This window comes from Schistocerca cancellata, chromosome 9 (assembly GCF_023864275.1).
Source record: "Schistocerca cancellata isolate TAMUIC-IGC-003103 chromosome 9, iqSchCanc2.1, whole genome shotgun sequence".
Taxonomy (NCBI): Eukaryota; Metazoa; Arthropoda; class Insecta; order Orthoptera; family Acrididae; genus Schistocerca; species Schistocerca cancellata.
Window position 1 is genome coordinate 259,740,960 of NC_064634.1, and position 20,666 is coordinate 259,761,625.

Below are 20,666 nucleotides of genomic sequence, written 5' to 3' on the forward strand. Positions count from 1 at the left end.
TGCCACCCAACGTGCTCTAGAAGGTGTAAGTCAACTACCCTGGCCAGCAAGATCTCCGGATCTGTCCCCCATTGAGCATGTTTGGGACTGGATGAAGCGTCGTCTCACGCGGTCTGCACGTCCAGCACGAACGCTGGTCCAACTGAGGTGCCAGGTGGAAATGGCATGGCAAGCCGTTCCACAGGACTGCATCCAGCATCTCTACGATCGTCTCCATGGGAGAATAGCAGCCTGCATTGCTGCGAAAGGTGGATATACACTGTACTAGTGCCGACATTGTGCATGCTCTGTTGCCTGTGTCTATGTGCCTGTGGTTCTGTCAGTGTGATCATGTGATGTATCTGACCCCAGGAATGTGTCAATAAAGTTTCCCCTTCCTGGGACAATGAATTCACGGTGTTCTTATTTCAATTTCCAGGGGTGTAATTAAATATCACTGAGCCTTTACAATTTCCACTTAATATTCCAATTTACATTGTTAGTGTCGATCATATAAAAATGTCTGTCTGCATTAGAGGTATGACCACTACCACCTACTCATAATATTCCAAAGAATTTACAAGGCAAAAGAGTTTACAGACTTTCTTGGCAAAAAAGAATCATCACCAAGATATATTACTATTTTGCAAATGCATTCAGAAATAAATTTAATAATTGCCATTTGATTGTGCACTTAATAATATGAATTTTAAATATGCCAGAATTTCTAACTTCAAAAATTTGTAAAAGAAGAATAATTTTTATCGTTAGTACGTATCAATTGTAACATTAATTTCTTTTTATACATTTTAGTCTGATATATAATACATCGTGTATAAAATCAAATGAAATTCTTTCAGTGAAACAGCTGAGAATGTTCACCTTTGTCAGATTTGGGATTAATCCTGGTATCAGCTACTTCCGTAAAGACAGGTAATGTTAGAAAAGGGTGTCCCATTACAAGCACAAAATTTATAATATTTGTACAGACAATAATTTCAGCTTCCCTCACATGTCTGCCTCTTTGGCTAATCAAATCTCATTATATGTGCCCGCCATCTCCCCCTAACTGCCCCAACACTTGACACTAGCAGCCTTACTGCCAAATGGTGCTTGCAGAGGGATATGACCAGGACTGCACCTATATGTATGGTGTTGTTGAAGTAGTTATACATTACGCAGCATGTACATTATACAACAAATTTAATAATTTGTAGTACGGTTTATGTTCACTGTTGTAAGAGAAAGATGTTCCATTCCCTGCTTCACCCACACGGGGGTCGATTTTTTTCTTTCCTATCTTTTTCTTCGGGGTTCAAGTTATGTCTGTACCAGATTTCATCGAAATCGCTTCAGAAATTCAGTCATCAAAATGCAGCAGACAGAGTTGTTTTTCCATTTATAATATTGTAGCATGAGTTGGGGTCAGGAGTGTACATGATAATATTTCCTTCAACATGGACATACTGCTTTTGCTCTGAATTACAGTGTTCACTTCTGGAGAGAGAAACCTCGATTCTTTTCCTAGCCTGTGCAAGCCATTTGCCATACAAGTTACAAGATTTTATTTAGGGTAGAAAACCGTACGAAGTCCTGCTTTTTCCATGTACGTCGCAGCATCAGTAACCCTAATGAAGGCACTATTTTCATTTTATTCACAACTCAATAAAATCTTTCTTTGCCCTGTTATTTATCCCATCTAGTATGGGGTCTGCTCTTTCAGGATTTGGAAAATTTCACATTATTTAATTATGTTGCTGGACGCCCTTTCCTTTAACACCCTTTCACTACCACTTTTTTTTTCAGAGTTAGAAGCATTTTAATTAATGAAATAGTCAGAAGTAATAACAATAAAAAATTATTTCTTCCCCATCTCGTTTTCCAGTGAAGAGAAGGGTGGGACGTACATGGTTATTCATGAGTGCCTCTGGTGTTTCGCAAGACGACTATGCAAAAACTGTAAGACATACAGAAAACAGGCTCATTTCAGTGGAGACAGTAGCACTACAAGTTTGTAGCTCACATTGCAATTGCTCAACACACGAGCCGCTTTCAAGGCAGCAAACGTCAACTGATTGACCCGAATTATCTGGAAAGGCTCGACAGTAACACATTATGGAAGTCCGTTCATTGGGTTGCCTACTTCTTAGCTTGATGGAACAACACGCAGCGGAACGGAGCAGAGGGTCAACAATCAAAACTAAAGACAGTACAAACCACAGGCGTAAGCAGTAATTATAAGGAACCTGGGAACCATTGTGAGTCTTACCTTTAACAGCTGGACGTTGATACGTAGCAGTAACATGCAGCAAATTCCCACTGGTTCCCTGATAACTTGTCGTGGGACACATACGTCCCCATGGTAGTGGAAGGTTTAAGGGAGGGAAGCCGTCTGCGCCCTCAGTCTGACGCTGTATTTTGTGTGTTATTGTACTTTAACTGTTTGTATGCCGTATCCTCAGAGTCGGATTTGGGGATCAGCCCATAATTTGCGTGAAAAAGCGAGGTTCAAATGGTTCAAATGGCTCTGAGCACTATGGGACTCAACTGCTGTGGTCATAAGTCCCCTAGAACTTAGAACTACTTAAACCTAACTAACCTAAGGACAGCACACAACACCCAGCCATCACGAGGCAGAGAAAATCCCTGACCCCGCCGGGAATCGAACCCGGGAACCCGGGCGTGGGAAGCGAGAACGCTACCGCACGACCACGAGATGCGGGCGAAAAAGCGAGGAAACGCATAAAAACCACACTCTGGCTGGTGATAATTAGCCACCCAAATTCGCTCTGGATGTGGCTAATCTCTCTGACACGTTAGCTGGAGCGCTGCACGTTATACTATATGACCAGGACACAAAATAATAGAATTCCTACAGTTTAAAATTTGGAAATGTCTTTATAACAACTGCATTAATATATTTAAAACTAAAACTCACAGACTGCCTTTAATTACAGGAAATATTACCTATAGTTGCTTATTAAACAGAACTCAGTCATTTATACGTATTTGCCGGCCCGTGTGGCCTTGCGGTTCTAAGCGCGTCAGTTTGGAACCGCGTGATCGCTACGGTCGCAGGTTCGAATCCTGCCTCGGGCATGGATGTGTGTGATGTCCTTAGGTTAGTTAGGTTTAAGTAGTTCTAAGTTCTAGGGGACTGATGACCTCAGTAGTTAAGTCCCATAGTGCTCAGAGCCATTTATACGTATTTCATTAACTGATGCACTGCTCCGCCGACACTTCAATGGCTGGTCCAGCATGACACTAAATCAGATTGGGCGTTCATGCTTTTCAATGAGCACATTATAGATATACCTTCTTAACCGTGATTTATTTTCAAAGACTATTCTTAAGAATTTATTTTATTTACTAGCGATTCATCAAGTTAACACATTTAATCACACTGTGTAAGCATGGAAATAGTTGTCAGGGAGTAACTGATGAAATCATAACCAAATTCCTTTTAACAAATGGAAATTTTATTCACTTTAATAGTGCATAAAAGCATTTTTTTTTTGAAGAAACAGATTTAAAATTATAATCAGAAAGCATCTTCTAAATATCAAAGTTACAATTTATTCAGAGGCAGAAAGAAACAAGTTTTAAATGTATGAGCTTTCGGGCAGAGAACCTTGCCGCTCCCTTTTGACACGGCCGTAGTTACGACCGCTCACAACAGCCTCTGAAAGACTACACTGGTGCAAATCTGCAACACACCAAATAACTTTAAACAAGAGTTTGAACATTTTACACAAGCACACAAACTATGCAACCCCCGTAGGAGGGATGGAAATGGTACAAGACACTAACAATTAAAATATTAACCATGCCACCGAAAGTGCAACTTGACTAACTTCTAAGAAAAGACTTATGGAGAAAGGGTGGCAACTTTATATACTAAAATGATCATTTAAATAATAGCTCATGAAATGCAATCTTATATAAAATTCTACAAGGTTGGCCAAACAATAGTTAAGATGCTCTGCAGTACACAGATACCGCCTCTCAAGATCATACGCAATAACATCAAAGTTTCCAAAGATCAAAACATATTTCAGGTATTATGCCATTACACTCCAAGCAATAAATTCGTTAACACACCAAATCCGACAAACACGACAGAGGCAGCTACTAGCATACGGTAGATTGATAGGGAGATTACCGAACAACCCGAACCGCAGGATGCTCTAACCGGCCCCTACTCCACAAGGGAAAAACGGACCACCCAATTTATAAACAACCACCTTCCCGCGGGTGGGCAAACGAAGAAGAATGGTGGGACGACCCCAAAGCAAAACGGCTGATGACCTCACCAAGAAAACAAGTAGAATTTAACAAGAGTAAATCAGACAACATATCACCAATCACTTAACTTCTAGTAAACTGCGATTTCTCGAGAAGACCTGGCGCAGCAACTCCAAATCGCTCTCCCGAACCGCCCGCTGCCATCCGTTTCAACAGACACAGGAAGGCGTGCCGATCTCCCGTCTCACGGCGTCGCAGCTCGCACCGGCCAGACTGATGTTGTGGGTTGACTGCCGGCCACGGTGGTCGTGCGGTTCTAGGCGCTCCAGTTCGGAGCCGCGCTGCTGCTACGGTCGCAGGTTCGAATCCTGCCTCGGGCATGGATGTGTGTGATGTCATTAGATTAGTTAGGTTTAATTATTTCTAAGTTCTAGGGGACTGATGACCACAGCAGTTGAGTCCCATAGTGCTTAGAGCCATTTGAACCATTTTGTGGGTTGACTACTGTTGCTCTCATGTCGACCGCGAAGTCACTACCCCTCGCTATACGCCGAGGCCCACTGGACTCACGTGGCGACCTCGCATGCGCCGACGCTCAAGACGAACAAGTCATCTTGTCTCTCAGTGCGCGACCGACCAACCGATCGATCCAACCGCCAATGACCATTGCCTGAGCAAACTCGAGCAGACTGGCGGCCTAACGCGCAGACTTAGATGCAGGAACTAACAAGGTAACCTCCCCATCGCACCCCCCTCAGATTTAGTTATAAGTTGGCACAGTGGATAGACCTTGAAAAACTGAACACAGATCAATCGAGAAAACAGGAAGAAGTTGTGTGGAACTATGAAAAAAATTAAGCAAAATATACAAACTGAGTAGTCCATGCGCAAGATAGGCAACATCATGGATCGTGTGAACTCAAAAAAATGGTTCAAATGGCTCTGAGCACTATGGGACTTAACTACTGAGGTCATCAGTCCCCTAGAACTTAGAACTACGTAAACCTAACTAACCTAAGGACATCACACACATCCATGCCCGAGGCAGGATTCGAACCTGCGACCGTAGCGATCACGCGGTTCCAAACTGAAGCGCTTAGAACCGCACGGCCACACTGGCCGGCGTGTGAACTCAGGAGCGCCGTGTTCCCGTGGTTAGCGTGAGCAGCTGCGGAACGAGAGGTCCTTGGTTCAAGTCTTCCCTCGAGTGAAAAGTTTACTTTTTTTTATTTTCGCAAAGTTATGATCTGTCCGTTCGTTCATTGACGCTTCTGTTGTAATAACTTTTGTGTCTGTGTTTTGCGACTGCACCGCAAAACCGTGCGATTAGTAGACGAAAGGACGTCCCTCTCCAGTGGGAACCGAAAACATTTTATAGCAAGGTCATAGGTCAACCGATTCCTACACAGGTAAACACGTCTGATATATTCTATACGTCACTGGTGACGGCATGTCCGTCATATGACAGGAATATGTTGTCAACCCACCTAACTTGTACACTTGGCGAATGGGTAAAAAGATTCTTCTACCTTGCCTGATTTAGGTTTTCTTGTGGATGTGATAATCACTCCCAAAAAGTGATGAAAACATAAGAGTTTGTCAGATAATAATTGTCTGAAAATAAAAAATTAAACTTTTCACTCGAGGGAAGACTTGAACCAAAGACCTCTCGTTCCGCAGCTGCTCACGCTAACCACGGGAGCCGGCCAGAGTGGCCGAGCGGTTAAAGGCGCTACAGTCTGGAACCGCACGACCGCTACGGTCGCAGGTTCGAATCCTACCTCGGGCATGGATGTTTGTGATGTCCTTAGGTTAGTTAGGTTTAAGTAGTTCTAAGTTCTAGGGGACTTATGACCACAGCAGTTGAGTCCCATAGTGCTCAGAGCCATTTGAACCATTTAACCACGGGACCACGGCGCTCCTGATCTTAGACTGTCGTTGATGTTGCCTATCTTGCCATCGACTACTCAGTATGTATATTTCGCTTATTTTTTTTCATAGTTCCACACAACTTCTTCCTGTTTTCACGATTGATCTGTGTCCAGTTTTTCAAGGCCTATCCACTGTGCCAACTTATAGCTAAATCTGAAGGGGGTGCGATGGGGAGGTTCCCTCGTAAGCCTCAACCGGAACTAAGCCCGAACCGGGCGACCACTCGCTGAGTTCTCTTACTGGCGGAGTGGAAAGACTCTCATTTTGCCAGCTTTAAAGGTTGATCCGAACGGCAGACATACTAGCACTCCGAACGACAGACAGACACTAACTGCCTAACAAATGCGGACGAGAGACAGACTAGCAAACTGGAGATGAGAGACTGACCCAGACTGACCGACTGGCGAGCCCATAGCGCCCCTTAAATGCACGTGAACAGGTAACCTTTCCCCTTTCCCACCAGAGGGAGACACCAAAGCTGCGATTGCCACAGTGGCGCCACCGCCAGAAACGGAGGGCGACTGCTTCATACTACGCGCTGCGGCGTGCTCTTCAAAACATCAATTTTTACCACGGCTCACCTTCCACAATGAAAATAACACACGAAACTCTGTAAAGTGTGAATCTTCACTCGTTTTTGGACATAAATATGTGGCCACATCACATTTCGTATAAAGTGACTTTTTCTGAAGGTCACTCAGAGGAGGGGCAAATTATCCAGAATATGCATTTCATACATTTATAAAAACACATAATATTGAACTCTGAAAAATGACTTATATATATGTAGGCAATAGTGTGACCACTACCAACGACGTTTCTCCACTAGGGGTTTGAGTGGGTAGGTGTGAGATAGAAAGGAGTAACTATGAACATTAACGAGACTCGCATTTCAGATCACAATCAAACCATTGTTCTAACAATATAGATTATTTCATTCGTCTTCCTCTCTGATGCAAGACTGAGTACCCCCCCCCCCCCCCAGATTCCACATACCTGCAAGTGGGAAATGGAGCAGTAGCATAGCTCCAGTTAGCTGTGGTTGACGAAAGGGCTGCCTGCCTGCAGGGGCGTCTCTGGGCAGATGCATTTTTAAAGTGTTCAATAAAGGTGCGTGGACGGTACCGACGATGTTGCTTCGTTGTGAAAGGAGACGGGGGGGGGGGGGGGGAGGGAGGATCACAGAACCCCTTGCCATTTAATTCATGCGCATGGAAATGTCCCACTTCACAGTGTTCACGCCACCCGAGGCTGCAAAACAGAAGGGCTGAAGAAGCATAAACATCCTTTGCTTTTTCAGATCACATTCAGATTTAACTGAACGACCCTGAAGAGACATTAGTGATTTCATCTCGTACATCAAGCAAATATCATATTTATGCAACGTTTCAAACACTGTGAGTAGGATTTGAATTAACCCCTATGTTTATTGATTGGATAGCCACTGAATTGCTATTTATTTATTTAATGGGAGAATAATAATTATTAAAAGGTGGCAATTTTATTTAAGCATTGATTTTACTCTTTCGATTGTTGCGAGTCAGCGATAGTGCAATGCTGCTCGCTTTGGAAAATACACATTTTATAAGAATTATTTGGTCCAGGAAACACTTTTGCGATCACGGTTGCGATTTAGACGGTATTCGCGTAATTGTACTGATTAAAAGTTATCGTTTCCGAAAGGCGCAGGTTCGATTAAAGCTGTGTGCACTTTTGCGCGTATAATGAAAATATTCATAACACGTCCCGTAACAAAAAGGAACATGCGAATCACAACCGTGATCAAACGAAGAAAATATATGATAACATAAATGTTCTTCGCTGTTATTCAGGACAGGCTCAGATTAGACCTTGCAATTTTTAGCTATAGCAAATGATAAGACGTTACACTTGGGAGATATTTGTTTTGAATAACTTGTAATTTACCTTCTCTCTCTCCCCTTTTTACAGCCTTTATACCTTCACATCGATTAAGGGACTTTTCCTTCTCAACCGACCAGTACTAGAACAAAATTCAGACTCAACAAAATGTCTTACATCGAATTATTACATGCTTAATCCTTAACAATCATATATAGTTTCGTAGTACAAACAATACTAATTTAGTCCGTGCACTAGAAAGTCTTCGATACACTGAGCACAAAAATAAAAATAATAAAATTATAATTACATTTTTAATATCAAGAATACTTCTTTAAATCATGAAAATAAGGTGTGACATCGTCGTAATATTAATTTTCATCGTTGTAGCACTACATTGCCCCCTTTGGATGTGCAGTCACACTTGTTTGACTGGACATCCAAGCAGGCTTATTTTCCTTGTCTGTTCTGTTTAAAGTTCACTGTGTTCTTTCACTTGGAAGCATGTGCTTTGTTTACTTTTAAGTCTCAGGGATTTTGAGTTACGCTCACCCATTCGGGCAAAGGCCAATGGGAAAAACCCCGGAAAAAAACCACGGCGGAGCGAGCACATCTTCCATAACCTCTTTTTTAATTTTCAACATTTGAATATTCATTTCGCATGACGTTTAATAATGGTACAATTTCGTGATAGTGCAGCTGGTAACGACGGCTGGCGACTCGGTGTACTGCAACACCGATGTCTCGCCCCATCAGGAAAGTCTGCGATGGACTGCGATGACGTGGCAGGGTGCCGCAAGAGATGATGGATGATGTCGCTGCAGTATGCTGCCCTCACCGACACGTGTGCTCAGCATCCCAGCATACAGTCACATGAAATTCAAACAGCAGTATCAGTTCCTTAAATTAACATCTATATTACATCATATTTCACGCACTCTTTCACTCAACAAGAAGAATTTTTTTTTTTTTTTTTTTTTTTTTGTGAGGTGTTCGACTGTTTGTGAGTTTCTTTATCATGATGCAAGTCCATTCGAATTTCCGACGTAACTGACTATCTGCAATTAAAGGTTCATGTAATTACGTTCCAACATTGATACAGTTCTGCAACGGGTTTAATGATATAGTCAGTAGCAGTTCCCAATACTGTTACGGCTCACCACTGTTGCTGACTGATCGATAAAAACACTTGCTCTTGAGTTTTAGTTTGCCTGGAATGTTACGTCCACGCATGTGGTCCCAATAACACACTGAATACTTGGCATTACTAAACAGTCGTAGCACAAAATTTGAAAACGAAATCATGGTAACACAACGCACTCATTGAGCGTCCACTTTTGTGTTAAATTCCACTCTTTCGCCAGTGAAATAAATACCGTACGCGTAAAGGATAATGTTCACAGGAAGTCTTTGTTCATAGGTCATCTGTGACATGTTCACTCCTCCACGTAGTCACTTGATCACAGTTATCAAGTCTGACAGGGTAAAGTCCTTGTGCTACCCATAAGAATGTCTTTACACAGTCTAGTTACATAATGATGAATAACTGAATGATTGTACATATCAAATGAAGTACATAATTGTAGTCATTTGCAATATAAAAGCAAATCCTAAGTCATATATTTTCTCGAAAAGGTGCTCCTGGACTTACAAAGAATTGTGCAGTGATAAACACAAGTCTGCATATGTTTGTCTATGTAACCATCATGATAGGAGGTTGTATACATGGAAGAAACCTGGAGATACTAAAAGGTATCAGATAGATTATATAATGGTAAGACAGAGATTTAGGAACCAGGTTTTAAATTGTAAGACATTTCCAGGGGCAGATGTGGACTCTGACCACAATCTATTGGTTATGACCTGTAGATTAAAACTGAAGAAACTGCAAAAAGGTGTGAATTTAAGGAGATGGGACCTGGATAAACTGAAAGAACCAGAGGTTGTAAAGAGTTTCAAGGAGAGCATAAGGGAACAATTGATGGGAATGGGGGAAAGAAATACAGTAGAAGAAGAATGGGTAGCTTTGAGGGATGAAGTAGTGAAGGCAGCAGAGGATCAAGTAGGTAAAAAGACGAGGGCTAGTAGAAATCCTTGGGTAACAGAAGAAATATTGAATTTAATCGATGAAAGGAGAAAATATAAAAATGCAGTAAATGAAGCAGGCAAAAAGGAATACAAACGTCTCAAAAATGAGATCGACAGGAAGTGCAGAATGGCTAAGCAGGGATGGCTAGAGGACAAATGTAAGGATGTAGAGGCTTATCTCTCTAGGGGTAAGATAGATACAGCCTACAGGAAAATTAAAGAGACCTTTGGAGATAAGAGAACCACTTGTATGAACATCAAGAGCTCAGATGGAAACCCAGTTCTAAGCAAAGAAGGGAAAGCAGAAAGGTGGAAGGAGTATATAGAGGGTCTATACAAGGGCGATGTACTTGAGGACAATATTATGGAAATGGAAGAGGATGTAGATGAAGATGAAATGGGAGATATGATACTGCGTGAAGAGTTTGACAGAGCACTGAAAGACCTGAGTCGAAACAAGGCCCCCGGAGTAGACAACATTCCAGTAAAACTACTGACGGCCTTGGGAGAGCCAGTCCTGACAAAACTCTACCATCTGGTGAGCAAGATGTATGAAACAGGCGAAATACCCTCAGACTTCAAGAAGAATGTACTTATTCCAATCCCAAAGAAAGCAGGTGTTGACAGATGTGAAAATTACCGAACTATCAGTTTAATAAGCCACAGCTGCAAAATACTAACACGAATTCTTTACAGACGAATGGAAAAACTAGTAGAAGCCGATCTCGGGGAAGATCAGTTTGGATTCCGTAGAAATGTTGGAACACGTGAGGCAATACTGACCTTACGACTTATCTTAGAAGAAAGATTAAGGAAAGGCAAACCTACGTTTCTAGCATTTGTAGACTTAGAGAAAGCTTTTGACAATGTTGACTTGAATACTCTCTTTCAAATTCTAAAGGTGGCAGGGGTAAAATACAGGGAGCGAAAGGCTATTTACAATTTGTACAGAAACCAGATGGCAGTTATAAGAGTCGAGGGGCATGAGAGGGAAGCAGCGGTTGGGAAGGGAGTGAGACAGGGTTGTAGCCTCTCCCCAATGTTATTCAATCTGTATATTGAGCAAGCAGTAAAGGAAACAAAAGAAAAATTTGGAGTAGGTATTAAAATCCATGGAGAAGAAATAAAAACTTCGAGGTTCGCCGATGACATTGTAATTCTGTCAGAGACAGCAAACGACTTGGAAGAGCAGTTGAACGGAATGGATGGTGTCTTGAAGGGAGGATATAAGATGAACATCAACAAAAGCAAAACGAGGATAATGGAATGTAGTCGAATTAAGTCGGGTGATGCTGAGGGTATTAGATTAGGAAATGAGACACTTAAAGTAGTAAAGGAGTTTTGCTATTTGGGGAGCAAAATAACTGATGATGGTCGAAGTAGAGAGGATATAAAATGTAGACTGGCAATGGCAAGGAAAGCGTTTCTGAAGAAGAGAAATTTGTTAACATCGAGTATAGATTTAAGTGTCAGGAAGTCATTTCTGAAAGTATTTGTATGGAGTGTAGCCATGTATGGAAGTGAAACATGGACGGTACATAGTTTGGACAAGAAGAGAATAGAAGCTTTTGAAATGTGGTGCTACAGAAGAATGCTTAAGATTAGATGGGTAGATCACATAACTAATGAGGAAGTATTGAATAGGATTGGGGAGAAGAGAAGTTTGTGGCACAACTTGACCAGAAGAAGGGATCGGTTGGTAGGACATGTTCTGAGGCATCAAGGGATCACCAGTTTAGTATTGGAAGGCAGCGTGGAGGGTAAAAATCGTAGGGGGAGACCAAGAGATGAATACACTAAGCAGATTCAGAAGGATGTAGGTTGCAGTAGGTACTGGGAGATGAAGAAGCTTGCACAGGATAGAGTAGCATGGAGAGCTGCATCAAACCAGTCTCAGGACTGAAGACCACAACAACAACAAGAATGTAACCATCTGTTCAGTCATGGACAACTTCTTGTTCGACCTGGTTTATACACTCCTGGAAATTGAAATAAGAACACCGTGAATTCATTGTCCCAGGAAGAGGAAACTTTATTGACACATTCCTGGGGTCAGATATATCACATGATCACACTGACAGAACCACAGGCACATAGACACAGGCAACAGAGCATGCACAATGTCGGCACTAGCACAGTGTATATCCACCTTTCGCAGCAATGCAGGCTGCTATTCTCCCATGGAGACGATCGTAGAGATGCTGGATGTAGTCCTGTGGAACGGCTTGCCATGCCATTTCCACCTGGCGCCTCAGTTGGACCAGCGTTCGTGCTGGACGTACAGACCGCGTGAGACGACGCTTCATCCAGTCCCAAACATGCTCAATGGGGGACAGATCCGGAGATCTTGCTGGCCAGGGTAGTTGACTTACACCTTCTAGAGCACGTTGGGTGGCACGGGATACATGCGGACGTGCATTGTCCTGTTGGAACAGCAAGTTCCCTTGCCGGTCTAGGAATGGTAGAACGATGGGTTCGATGACGGTTTGGATGTACCGTGCACTATTCAGTGTCCCCTCGACGATCACCAGTGGTGTACGGCCAGTGTAGGAGATCGCTCCCCACATCATGATGCCGGGTGTTGGCCCTGTGTGCCTCGGTCGTATGCAGTCCTGATTGTGGCGCTCACCTGCACGGCGCCAAACACGCATACGACCATCATTGGCACCAAGGCAGAAGCGACTCTCATCGCTGAAGACGACACGTCTCCATTCGTCCCTCCATTCACGCCTGTCGCGACACCACTGGAGGCGGGCTGCACGATGTTGGGGCGTGAGCGGAAGACGGCCTAACGGTGTGCGGGACCGTAGCCCAGCTTCATGGAGACGGTTGCGAATGGTCCTCGCCGATACCCCAGGAGCAACAGTGTCCCTAATTTGCTGGGAAGTGGCGGTGCGGTCCCCTACGGCACTGCGTAGGATCCTACGGTCTTGGCGTGCATCCGGGCGTCGCTGCGGTCCGGTCCCAGGTCGACGGGCACGTGCACCTTCCGCCGACCACTGGCGACAACATCGATGTACTGTGGAGACCTCACGCCCCACGTGTTGAGCAATTCGGCGGTACGTCCACCCGGCCTCCCGCATGCCCACTATACGCCCTCGCTCAAAGTCCGTCAACTGCACATACGGTTCACGTCCACGCTGTCGCGGCATGCTACCAGTGTTAAAGACTGCGATGGAGCTCCGTATGCCACGGCAAACTGGCTGACACTGACGGCGGCGGTGCACAAATGCTGCGCAGCTAGCGCCATTCGACGGCCAACACCGCGGTTCCTGGTGTGTCCGCTGTGCCGTGCGTGTGATCATTGCTTGTACAGCCCTCTCGCAGTGTCCGGAGCAAGTATGGTGGGTCTGACACAACGGTGTCAATGTGTTCTTTTTTCCATTTCCAGGAGTGTAGTTCATGCAAGTCCGAGCACTAACTTACGGTGGAAAATTTGTTAAACCTATACGTAACTCGCGTAAACTTTACATGTTGGAAGTGTATCCTGTACACAGTCTGAAAGAAAAAAAAAAGAACATAACCTGCTCACCCTAGTGAGTTCAAAATAGTTAACAATCAACAAAATGAAACGTTTATTTTCTAAAGTCACTATATCCTACTGTTGTGTGAAGTATGCAGTTCTGTTCACTGTTCACACGCATAAGTTCCTGAAAGTTTACTAAATCTCAACAAGTTTGTATTATGTTTGATTAAGTGTCTTAGGGTGGAATCATCTTGAAGCAATTCTTCTTCTCCTTGCTGCAGCTCGGCGTCCTTTCTCCGTCGAACTGGAGCTGAAATTTTCTTACAACTAATTGCTATCCTGAGAGTCTTGTTACTGCTTCCCTTTTCGCGCTGGGTATTGAGTACGTTTGATGACAGTAAATTTTCCTGGGGAAACACTTGAATGTCGTACACGTAACCTTTAATTAGTCCTGGTTTTTTCAAAAATATTTTACGATAATTAGTAAGTGTGTCTAATAATTGCTTTCGTTGCAGACTGTCAAGACCAGAGGATTGTTGTACTTTTTCTACTATTTCAGAGAGGTGGATATTCTCCTCGTCCTTCCCATTTTCCATGACCGGGAATGTACTGCTATTGAAACTATCTTGAAGCCGCCATAAATGTGCGCGAATCGGTTCTATCTTTAAAATTTGACAATATTTGCCATGCAATTCTTTGGTCTTTACCAAGTTTAATCCGAGGAGACAGTTCACGGCTAAATTCTTTACAATAAGGAAGGTGCACTCTTTGGCTCCCATTCCAAAATTAATACAAATCCGTGTCGGTTCCCGAACTAGTTGGGCTTTCTGACTAATGGCTCCTGTAACTCGACAATTAGTGACTGGAAAAACCGGAATCTTCCTAATCTTCTTTAAGTGAAGAAAGAACGATTCATTCAGCACAGAAACAGATGCTCCAGTATCTAAAATCACCGTAGTTTGAATACCATATATATCACAAACTATAGCTGCTTGTACAACTTCCCGTTCAAACAAATTACACTTCTTCCGAATATCTTGACATAATTCCTCTCGTATATCGACTCCGTCATTATATCTTAACATCTGCATAGTTGAACTACGTTGCTGAGCAACATCAACGGAATTATTCCTACACACTGCATCTTTTGCGTCGTTCGTCCCGATCGCTGCTGATTCTATGCGACACACTTTCTCATTGTTACTACAGCTGGTTGTCTGCACGCTTGGTTGCTCGTTATTACTAACATCATTCATGCAAGTGCCCCCTAGACACCCTGCGACTGACACACGGGAGCAGAATGTCGTCGCATCTAGTTTGACTGACTGACTGGTACTGGTTGATGGTTGCAGTTCACTTACCTCAATGATCTTGATATTTTGATTCGGTGGTTGCCATGTCTGCGCATTCATATGCCGCTGCATGTTATTTGACATATTTGTATTGTACGGAGGTTGTACATGATTGTTGTTGTGATATTGCGGTGGCCTAGGCTGCTGCCATTGCTGTTGTGCATAATTCTGTGTTGACCAGTTATGTCAGCACTACAGATTGCAGTCGCACGATGTCCCTAGAGAAAGACTCCATTGACCGGTGTGTGTCAGCAGTGTCGAATATTGCCAAGAACCTCGTTCTCGTGCACATCGCATTGTAAACAGTCGTTTTAGACCGCGAAATGTGTGTAAATGAAAGTCCCAAGGGAGGGATGGTTTTTTGTATGCCCTTTATGCTACCGGAATCTTCTCCATGCCGATTCTGAGCGACAGTGTGTCTCAAATGTTTTCACTGCACACCCATAATAAAACTACGTGGTTTCAACACTTAGCGTCACCGTTCTGACCTCAATCGCAGAGGCTTCAAGGGAAGGAGTGAGTTGTAGTTAAGGGGGAAGGGTGACGATCTTCCCGCCACGTGAGACGTTCACGATGGCATTGGGCCTAATTGGGGTGAAATTTGGTGCCAATATGACATCAGTGACCCACCTTATACCTCACATGAAATTCTGAGCCCTGGTCTTATCTTCACATGTGTCGACCTCTTCCAGTCTGAAGCGTCGTGGAGACCGAGGGTGACATCGTAGGACGCCATAAAAAAAACTAAAACTCCTCCCGAACAGGCCATGAAGTCCCAACGGTACTGACCGACCGCCGTGTCATCCTCTCAGCTCAGGGGCGTCACTGGATGCGGATACGGAGGGGTATGTGGTTAGCACACCGCTCTCCCGGTCGTATGTCAGTTTCCGAGACCGGAGCCGCTACTTTTCAGTCAAGTAGCTCCTCAGTTTGCCTCACAAGGGCTGAGTGCACCCCGCTTGCCAACAGCGCTCAGCAGACCGGATGGTCACCCATCCAAGTGCTAGCCCAGTCCGACAGCGCTTAACTGCGGTGATCTGACGGGTACCGGTGTTACCACTGCAGCAAGGCCATTGACGTAGGGCACCATGCTTTAGCACAATTACAGAGGAAGGTTTAGGCAACTTTTAAGTAAATTTCAAACTTTTGCGTAGAAATGGGAGACAATTACAGAGTTTCAAATATAAGACCCTTTAATTGCATTTTGCACAGCCTAGTACTCAGCATGTCTCACTACACGCAATGGCAGAAATGTAAGTTGTTACGCCATGGGGCACAAGTCTGATATTGAGCAAAGTCTGTGGACACGTTTTTCCAACATGAACTTTGTGATATATTGTTCAGACGATATTGTTCAGACGACAGATATTGAATAATTAAACTTCCCTTCCATTCGGAACTGATCTCCATCATCTATATCAAAATAGGGTTGGACCACCACTGCTACTAATACATTCCTGTATTCATTGTGGAACATAAGCAGGCAACCTGCGTAAGTCATCTTGAGGGATTCCTGTCATATTTGAAACATACGCTATGTCAGTTCTTGAAGGTTTCCATGGAAGGACTTACATGCAAGTATACTTCTTCCCACTGTGTCCCAGAGTAGTTCATTGGGTAACAAATTACTAGAGAAGGTAGGCCAGTCAAAGATCTGTACATTCTTCACTGCATTTGTGGTGTGGAATGTAGTGTTGAGTCTTGCATTGTTATGCTAGAATATGCCATTTGGTGTCCTGGTCATAAAGGAATGACAACAGGATTTACCATTCTTGACACAAACTGGTGAGCTCTAGGCCTCCCTTCAAGAATTAACAAATCAGTCATATTGTCACATCCAATAGCTTCCCACACTGTGGCTCCAGTGGTTGGAGAGACATGGGTCTAAAAAAAGGTACTTCCTGTAAGGTTTCACCAAGTCGTCTTCGGGCACATTTCTGTCGATCTGACTGCCACAGACGGAAGAGAGACTTCTCAATACAAAGGTTGGTATTAGTTTCTTCATGTGTGTAGGTCCTCAGCCTCGACGTAGTTTTTGAACGTTTAGACCATTTTAAATGTTCATCGTCTACGGTGGGCTTTTGAAAGGTTCTAACATTTAGAGGAAACACATAAACTCGCAGTGTCCCAGCTGACTCTCTCTCTGCACTGTAACAGGAGGCGGGGATGAGTGGGTGTTTGCGGCGGTTCTCTACCAGAGATGGATGCAAGTGCATCAGAAGAGGGTGTGTAGAGTTTACAATAACTTTTGTATTCTGTTTATTTACAAAAATGGAACTTGTGCCGGCCGAAGTGGCCGTGCGGTTAAAGGCGCTGCAGTCTGGAACCGCAAGTCCGCTACGGTCGCAGGTTCGAATCCTGCCTCGGGCATGGATGTTTGTGATGTCCTTAGGTTAGTTAGGTTTAACTAGTTGTAGGTTCTAGGGGACTAATGACCTCAGCAGTTGAGTCCCATAGTGCTCAGAGCCAGCCCATAGTGCCCAGAGCCATTTGAACCATTTGGGACTTGTAAACTGCAAGTGACGTTGGCGAGCGATTGAATGCTCCGTTACAGTGTTCTCCAGTGTCACAGCCTCTGGTTGCTGACCGAGGACCCTGCTGCAGCTCCTGCTGCTCTTAGAGAAGCTCGTGTCCCCTATCGAAACGCGGGCGGCCTGGCGGCGGCAGCGGCGGGTACTGTCCTCTGCGTCACACTTCAGTATCCCAGAGTCCAGCAGTCCTCTGTTGAGACGTCGGTAGTAGCGGGACAGCTGGACTCTTCAAGTCGTACTCCCGAGAAGGCGGCGAAGTACAGAGCAGCCTGGGCGTCCAGATGCAGAAGCAACGGGCAGAGGTTTGGAGCACGGTGGCGGTAGATACGGCTACAGCAGGACGCTGTCCATCACAAACTGTACATCTACATCTGTGTGATTACTCTGCTATTCACAATAAAGTGCCTGGCAGAGCGTTCAATGAATCACTTTCAAGCTGTCTCTCTATCGTTCCACTCTCTGAGGGCGCGCGGCAGAAACCAGCACTTAAATTTTTCTGTGCAAGCACTCATTTCTCTTATCTTATCATCATGATGTTTTCTCCCTACTTAGGTGGTTGCAAACAGAATGTTTTCGCAATCAGAGGATAAAACTGGTGCTTGAAATTTCATGAGAAGATCCCACCGCAACGAAAAAGTCTTTGTTTTAATGATTGCCACTCCACCTCACGTTTCATGTCTGTGGCGCTCTCTCCCCTATTTCGTGATAATACAAAACGAGCCGCCATTCTTTGAACTTTTTCGATATGATCCGTCAGTCCCACCTTAAGTAGATCCTACACCGCACAGAAACACTCCAGAGTAAGGCGGACAAGTGTTTTACTTTCTTTAGTAGATCTGTTGCACCTTCTAAGTGTTCTGCCAGTGAATCGCAGTCTTTGATTTACTTTCCCTACAACATTATCTATGTGATCGTTCCAATTTACGTTATTTGTATTTGTAATCCCTAAGTATTTAGTTGAATTTACAACCTTCAGATTTCTGTTACTTATCGCGTAATGAAATTTAGTGGATTTCTTTTAGTACTCATGTGAATAATTTCACACTTTTCTTTATTGAGGGACAATTGCCACTTTTCGCTCCACACAGATATTTTACCTAAATCATTTTGCACGTCGTTTTGATCATCTGATGACTTTACAAGACTGTAAGTGACAGCATCATCTGCAAACAATCTAAGACGGCTACTCAGATTGTCTCCTATGTTATTTATATAGATCAGGAACAATAGAGGCCCTATAGCACATGCTTGGGGAACGCTGGATATTACTTTGTTTTACTCGATGACTTTCCGTCTATTACTACGAACTGTGACCTTGCTGACAGGAAATCACGAATCCAGTCGCACAACTGGGACAATATTCCATAGACACACAGTTTGGTTAAAAGACGCTTGTGAGGAACAGTGTCGAAAGCCTTCTGGAAATCTAAAAATACAAAATATATTTGACATCCCCTGTCGATAGCACTCATTACCTCACGAGTATAAAGAGCTAGTTGTGTTTCACAAGAACGACGTTTCCTGAATCCGTGCTATGTGCCAATAAATCGTTTTCTTCGAGGTAATTCATGATATTAGAACACAGTATATGTTCCAAAACCCTACTGCAAATCAACGTTAGTGATATGGGCCTGTAATTCAGCGGATTACTCCTACTTCCCTTTTTGGGTATTAGTGTGACTTGAGCAATTTTCCAGTCTTTACGTACGGATCTTTCTGTGAGCGAGCGGTTGTATATAGGGTGAAAAGGATTTAAACCGAGAAACTCTGGGAGGTTGTAGGGGACATCAAAACAAATATTTTCCCTAATGTCATTTTTTCCTATAAGGAGTATTTAAACTGGTAGAGGAATATTTCTCTGGCGGCAAATTAACTAAACCAACAAACACTTTTACATTTTTTTATGACCAAGATACAACACATTAACACAACCCAATTTCAATTACAGTAGATTTTCAAAAATGCCTCCATTGGCACGTAAGCAAAGGTTACACCGTCGGATCATGTTCTGTCTGACACGGGCAAAAATCCCAGGAGTATCCTGAATTGTTCCTGCTGCTGTTACTATCCGGGCAACCAGATCCTCTTCTGATGCAACAGGGGTTCCTAAACAAGGTTGCGCATCTCTCTCCACACAAAAAAGTCCAGAGGGGACATAATGGGTATCGAGCAGGCCATGGTACAGTATCACCTCTGCCAACCCACGTGTCTGGGAACCGTCGATCCAGGAATCGACGCACACGACGACTGAAATGTGCCGGCGCCCCGTCATGTTGGAACCACGTGCGTTGTCTTGTAGGGAGCAGGTCGTCTTCCAGCAATTCTGGCAATGCTCTGGCGAGAAAATTGTAATAGTGCCTTCCATTTAATGTCCTAGGTAGCAGATAAGGCCCAGTTAAACAGTCCCCAACTACACCGACCCACACATTATCGAAGAACCGCACTTGATGCGTGCTAGTAATTGTGGTATGTGGGTTATCCTCTCTCCAAACATGCGAATTGTGCGTGTTGAAGACTCCATCACGCCCAAACGTTGCTTCATCGGTAAACAACACAGAGGATGGAAATGTAGGATGCATTTCACACTGTTCCAGGTACCATTGCAAAAATTGTGCTCTGGATTGATAATCAACTGGTTCCAGGTTGTGGACACGCTGTAAGTGAAATGGACGTAACAATTGCTTTCGAAGGACTGTTCTTACATTCGTCTGATTCGTCCCCATGTTACGTGCAATTGCACGAGTGCTGATTAAAGGATCCCGCTCCACATGCTGCAAGACAGCTTCCTGAAACTGCAGCGTTCTTACCGTGCGACGGCGTCCCTGTCCAGGTAATCTTCTAAATCATTCGGTCTCACGCAGACGTTGGTACACAGCAACAAAGGTCGTATGATGCGGGATACGGCGATTAGGTTATTGTGCAGCTCGTCCATTGTGTATCAGTGTACTCACTCCAGGTGTATCGCTCCATTAGTAATCAGAGACAATGCACTTCTACACTGGTGGACAGCAGTTGCCTACAACTGAAGAGCGTAATACGCCCTCTAACAACTGAAGAGCGTAATACGGCCTCCACCGGTTTAAGTAATCCTCATAGGAAAAAAATGACATTAAGGAAAAATATTTGTTTTGATGTCCGCTACAACCTCCCACAGTTTGTTAATTTAAATAATTTTCACCCTAGAAACCTGACTGGTATACAATCTGGACCGGA

General features: G+C 43.9%; 1 pseudogene; it reads right to left on the minus strand.

The window, feature by feature from the left end:
- Positions 1–15,882: 15,882 nt before the first annotated feature.
- Positions 15,883–16,000, minus strand: LOC126102547 (5S ribosomal RNA; annotated as a pseudogene).
- Positions 16,001–20,666: the final 4,666 nt, after the last annotated feature.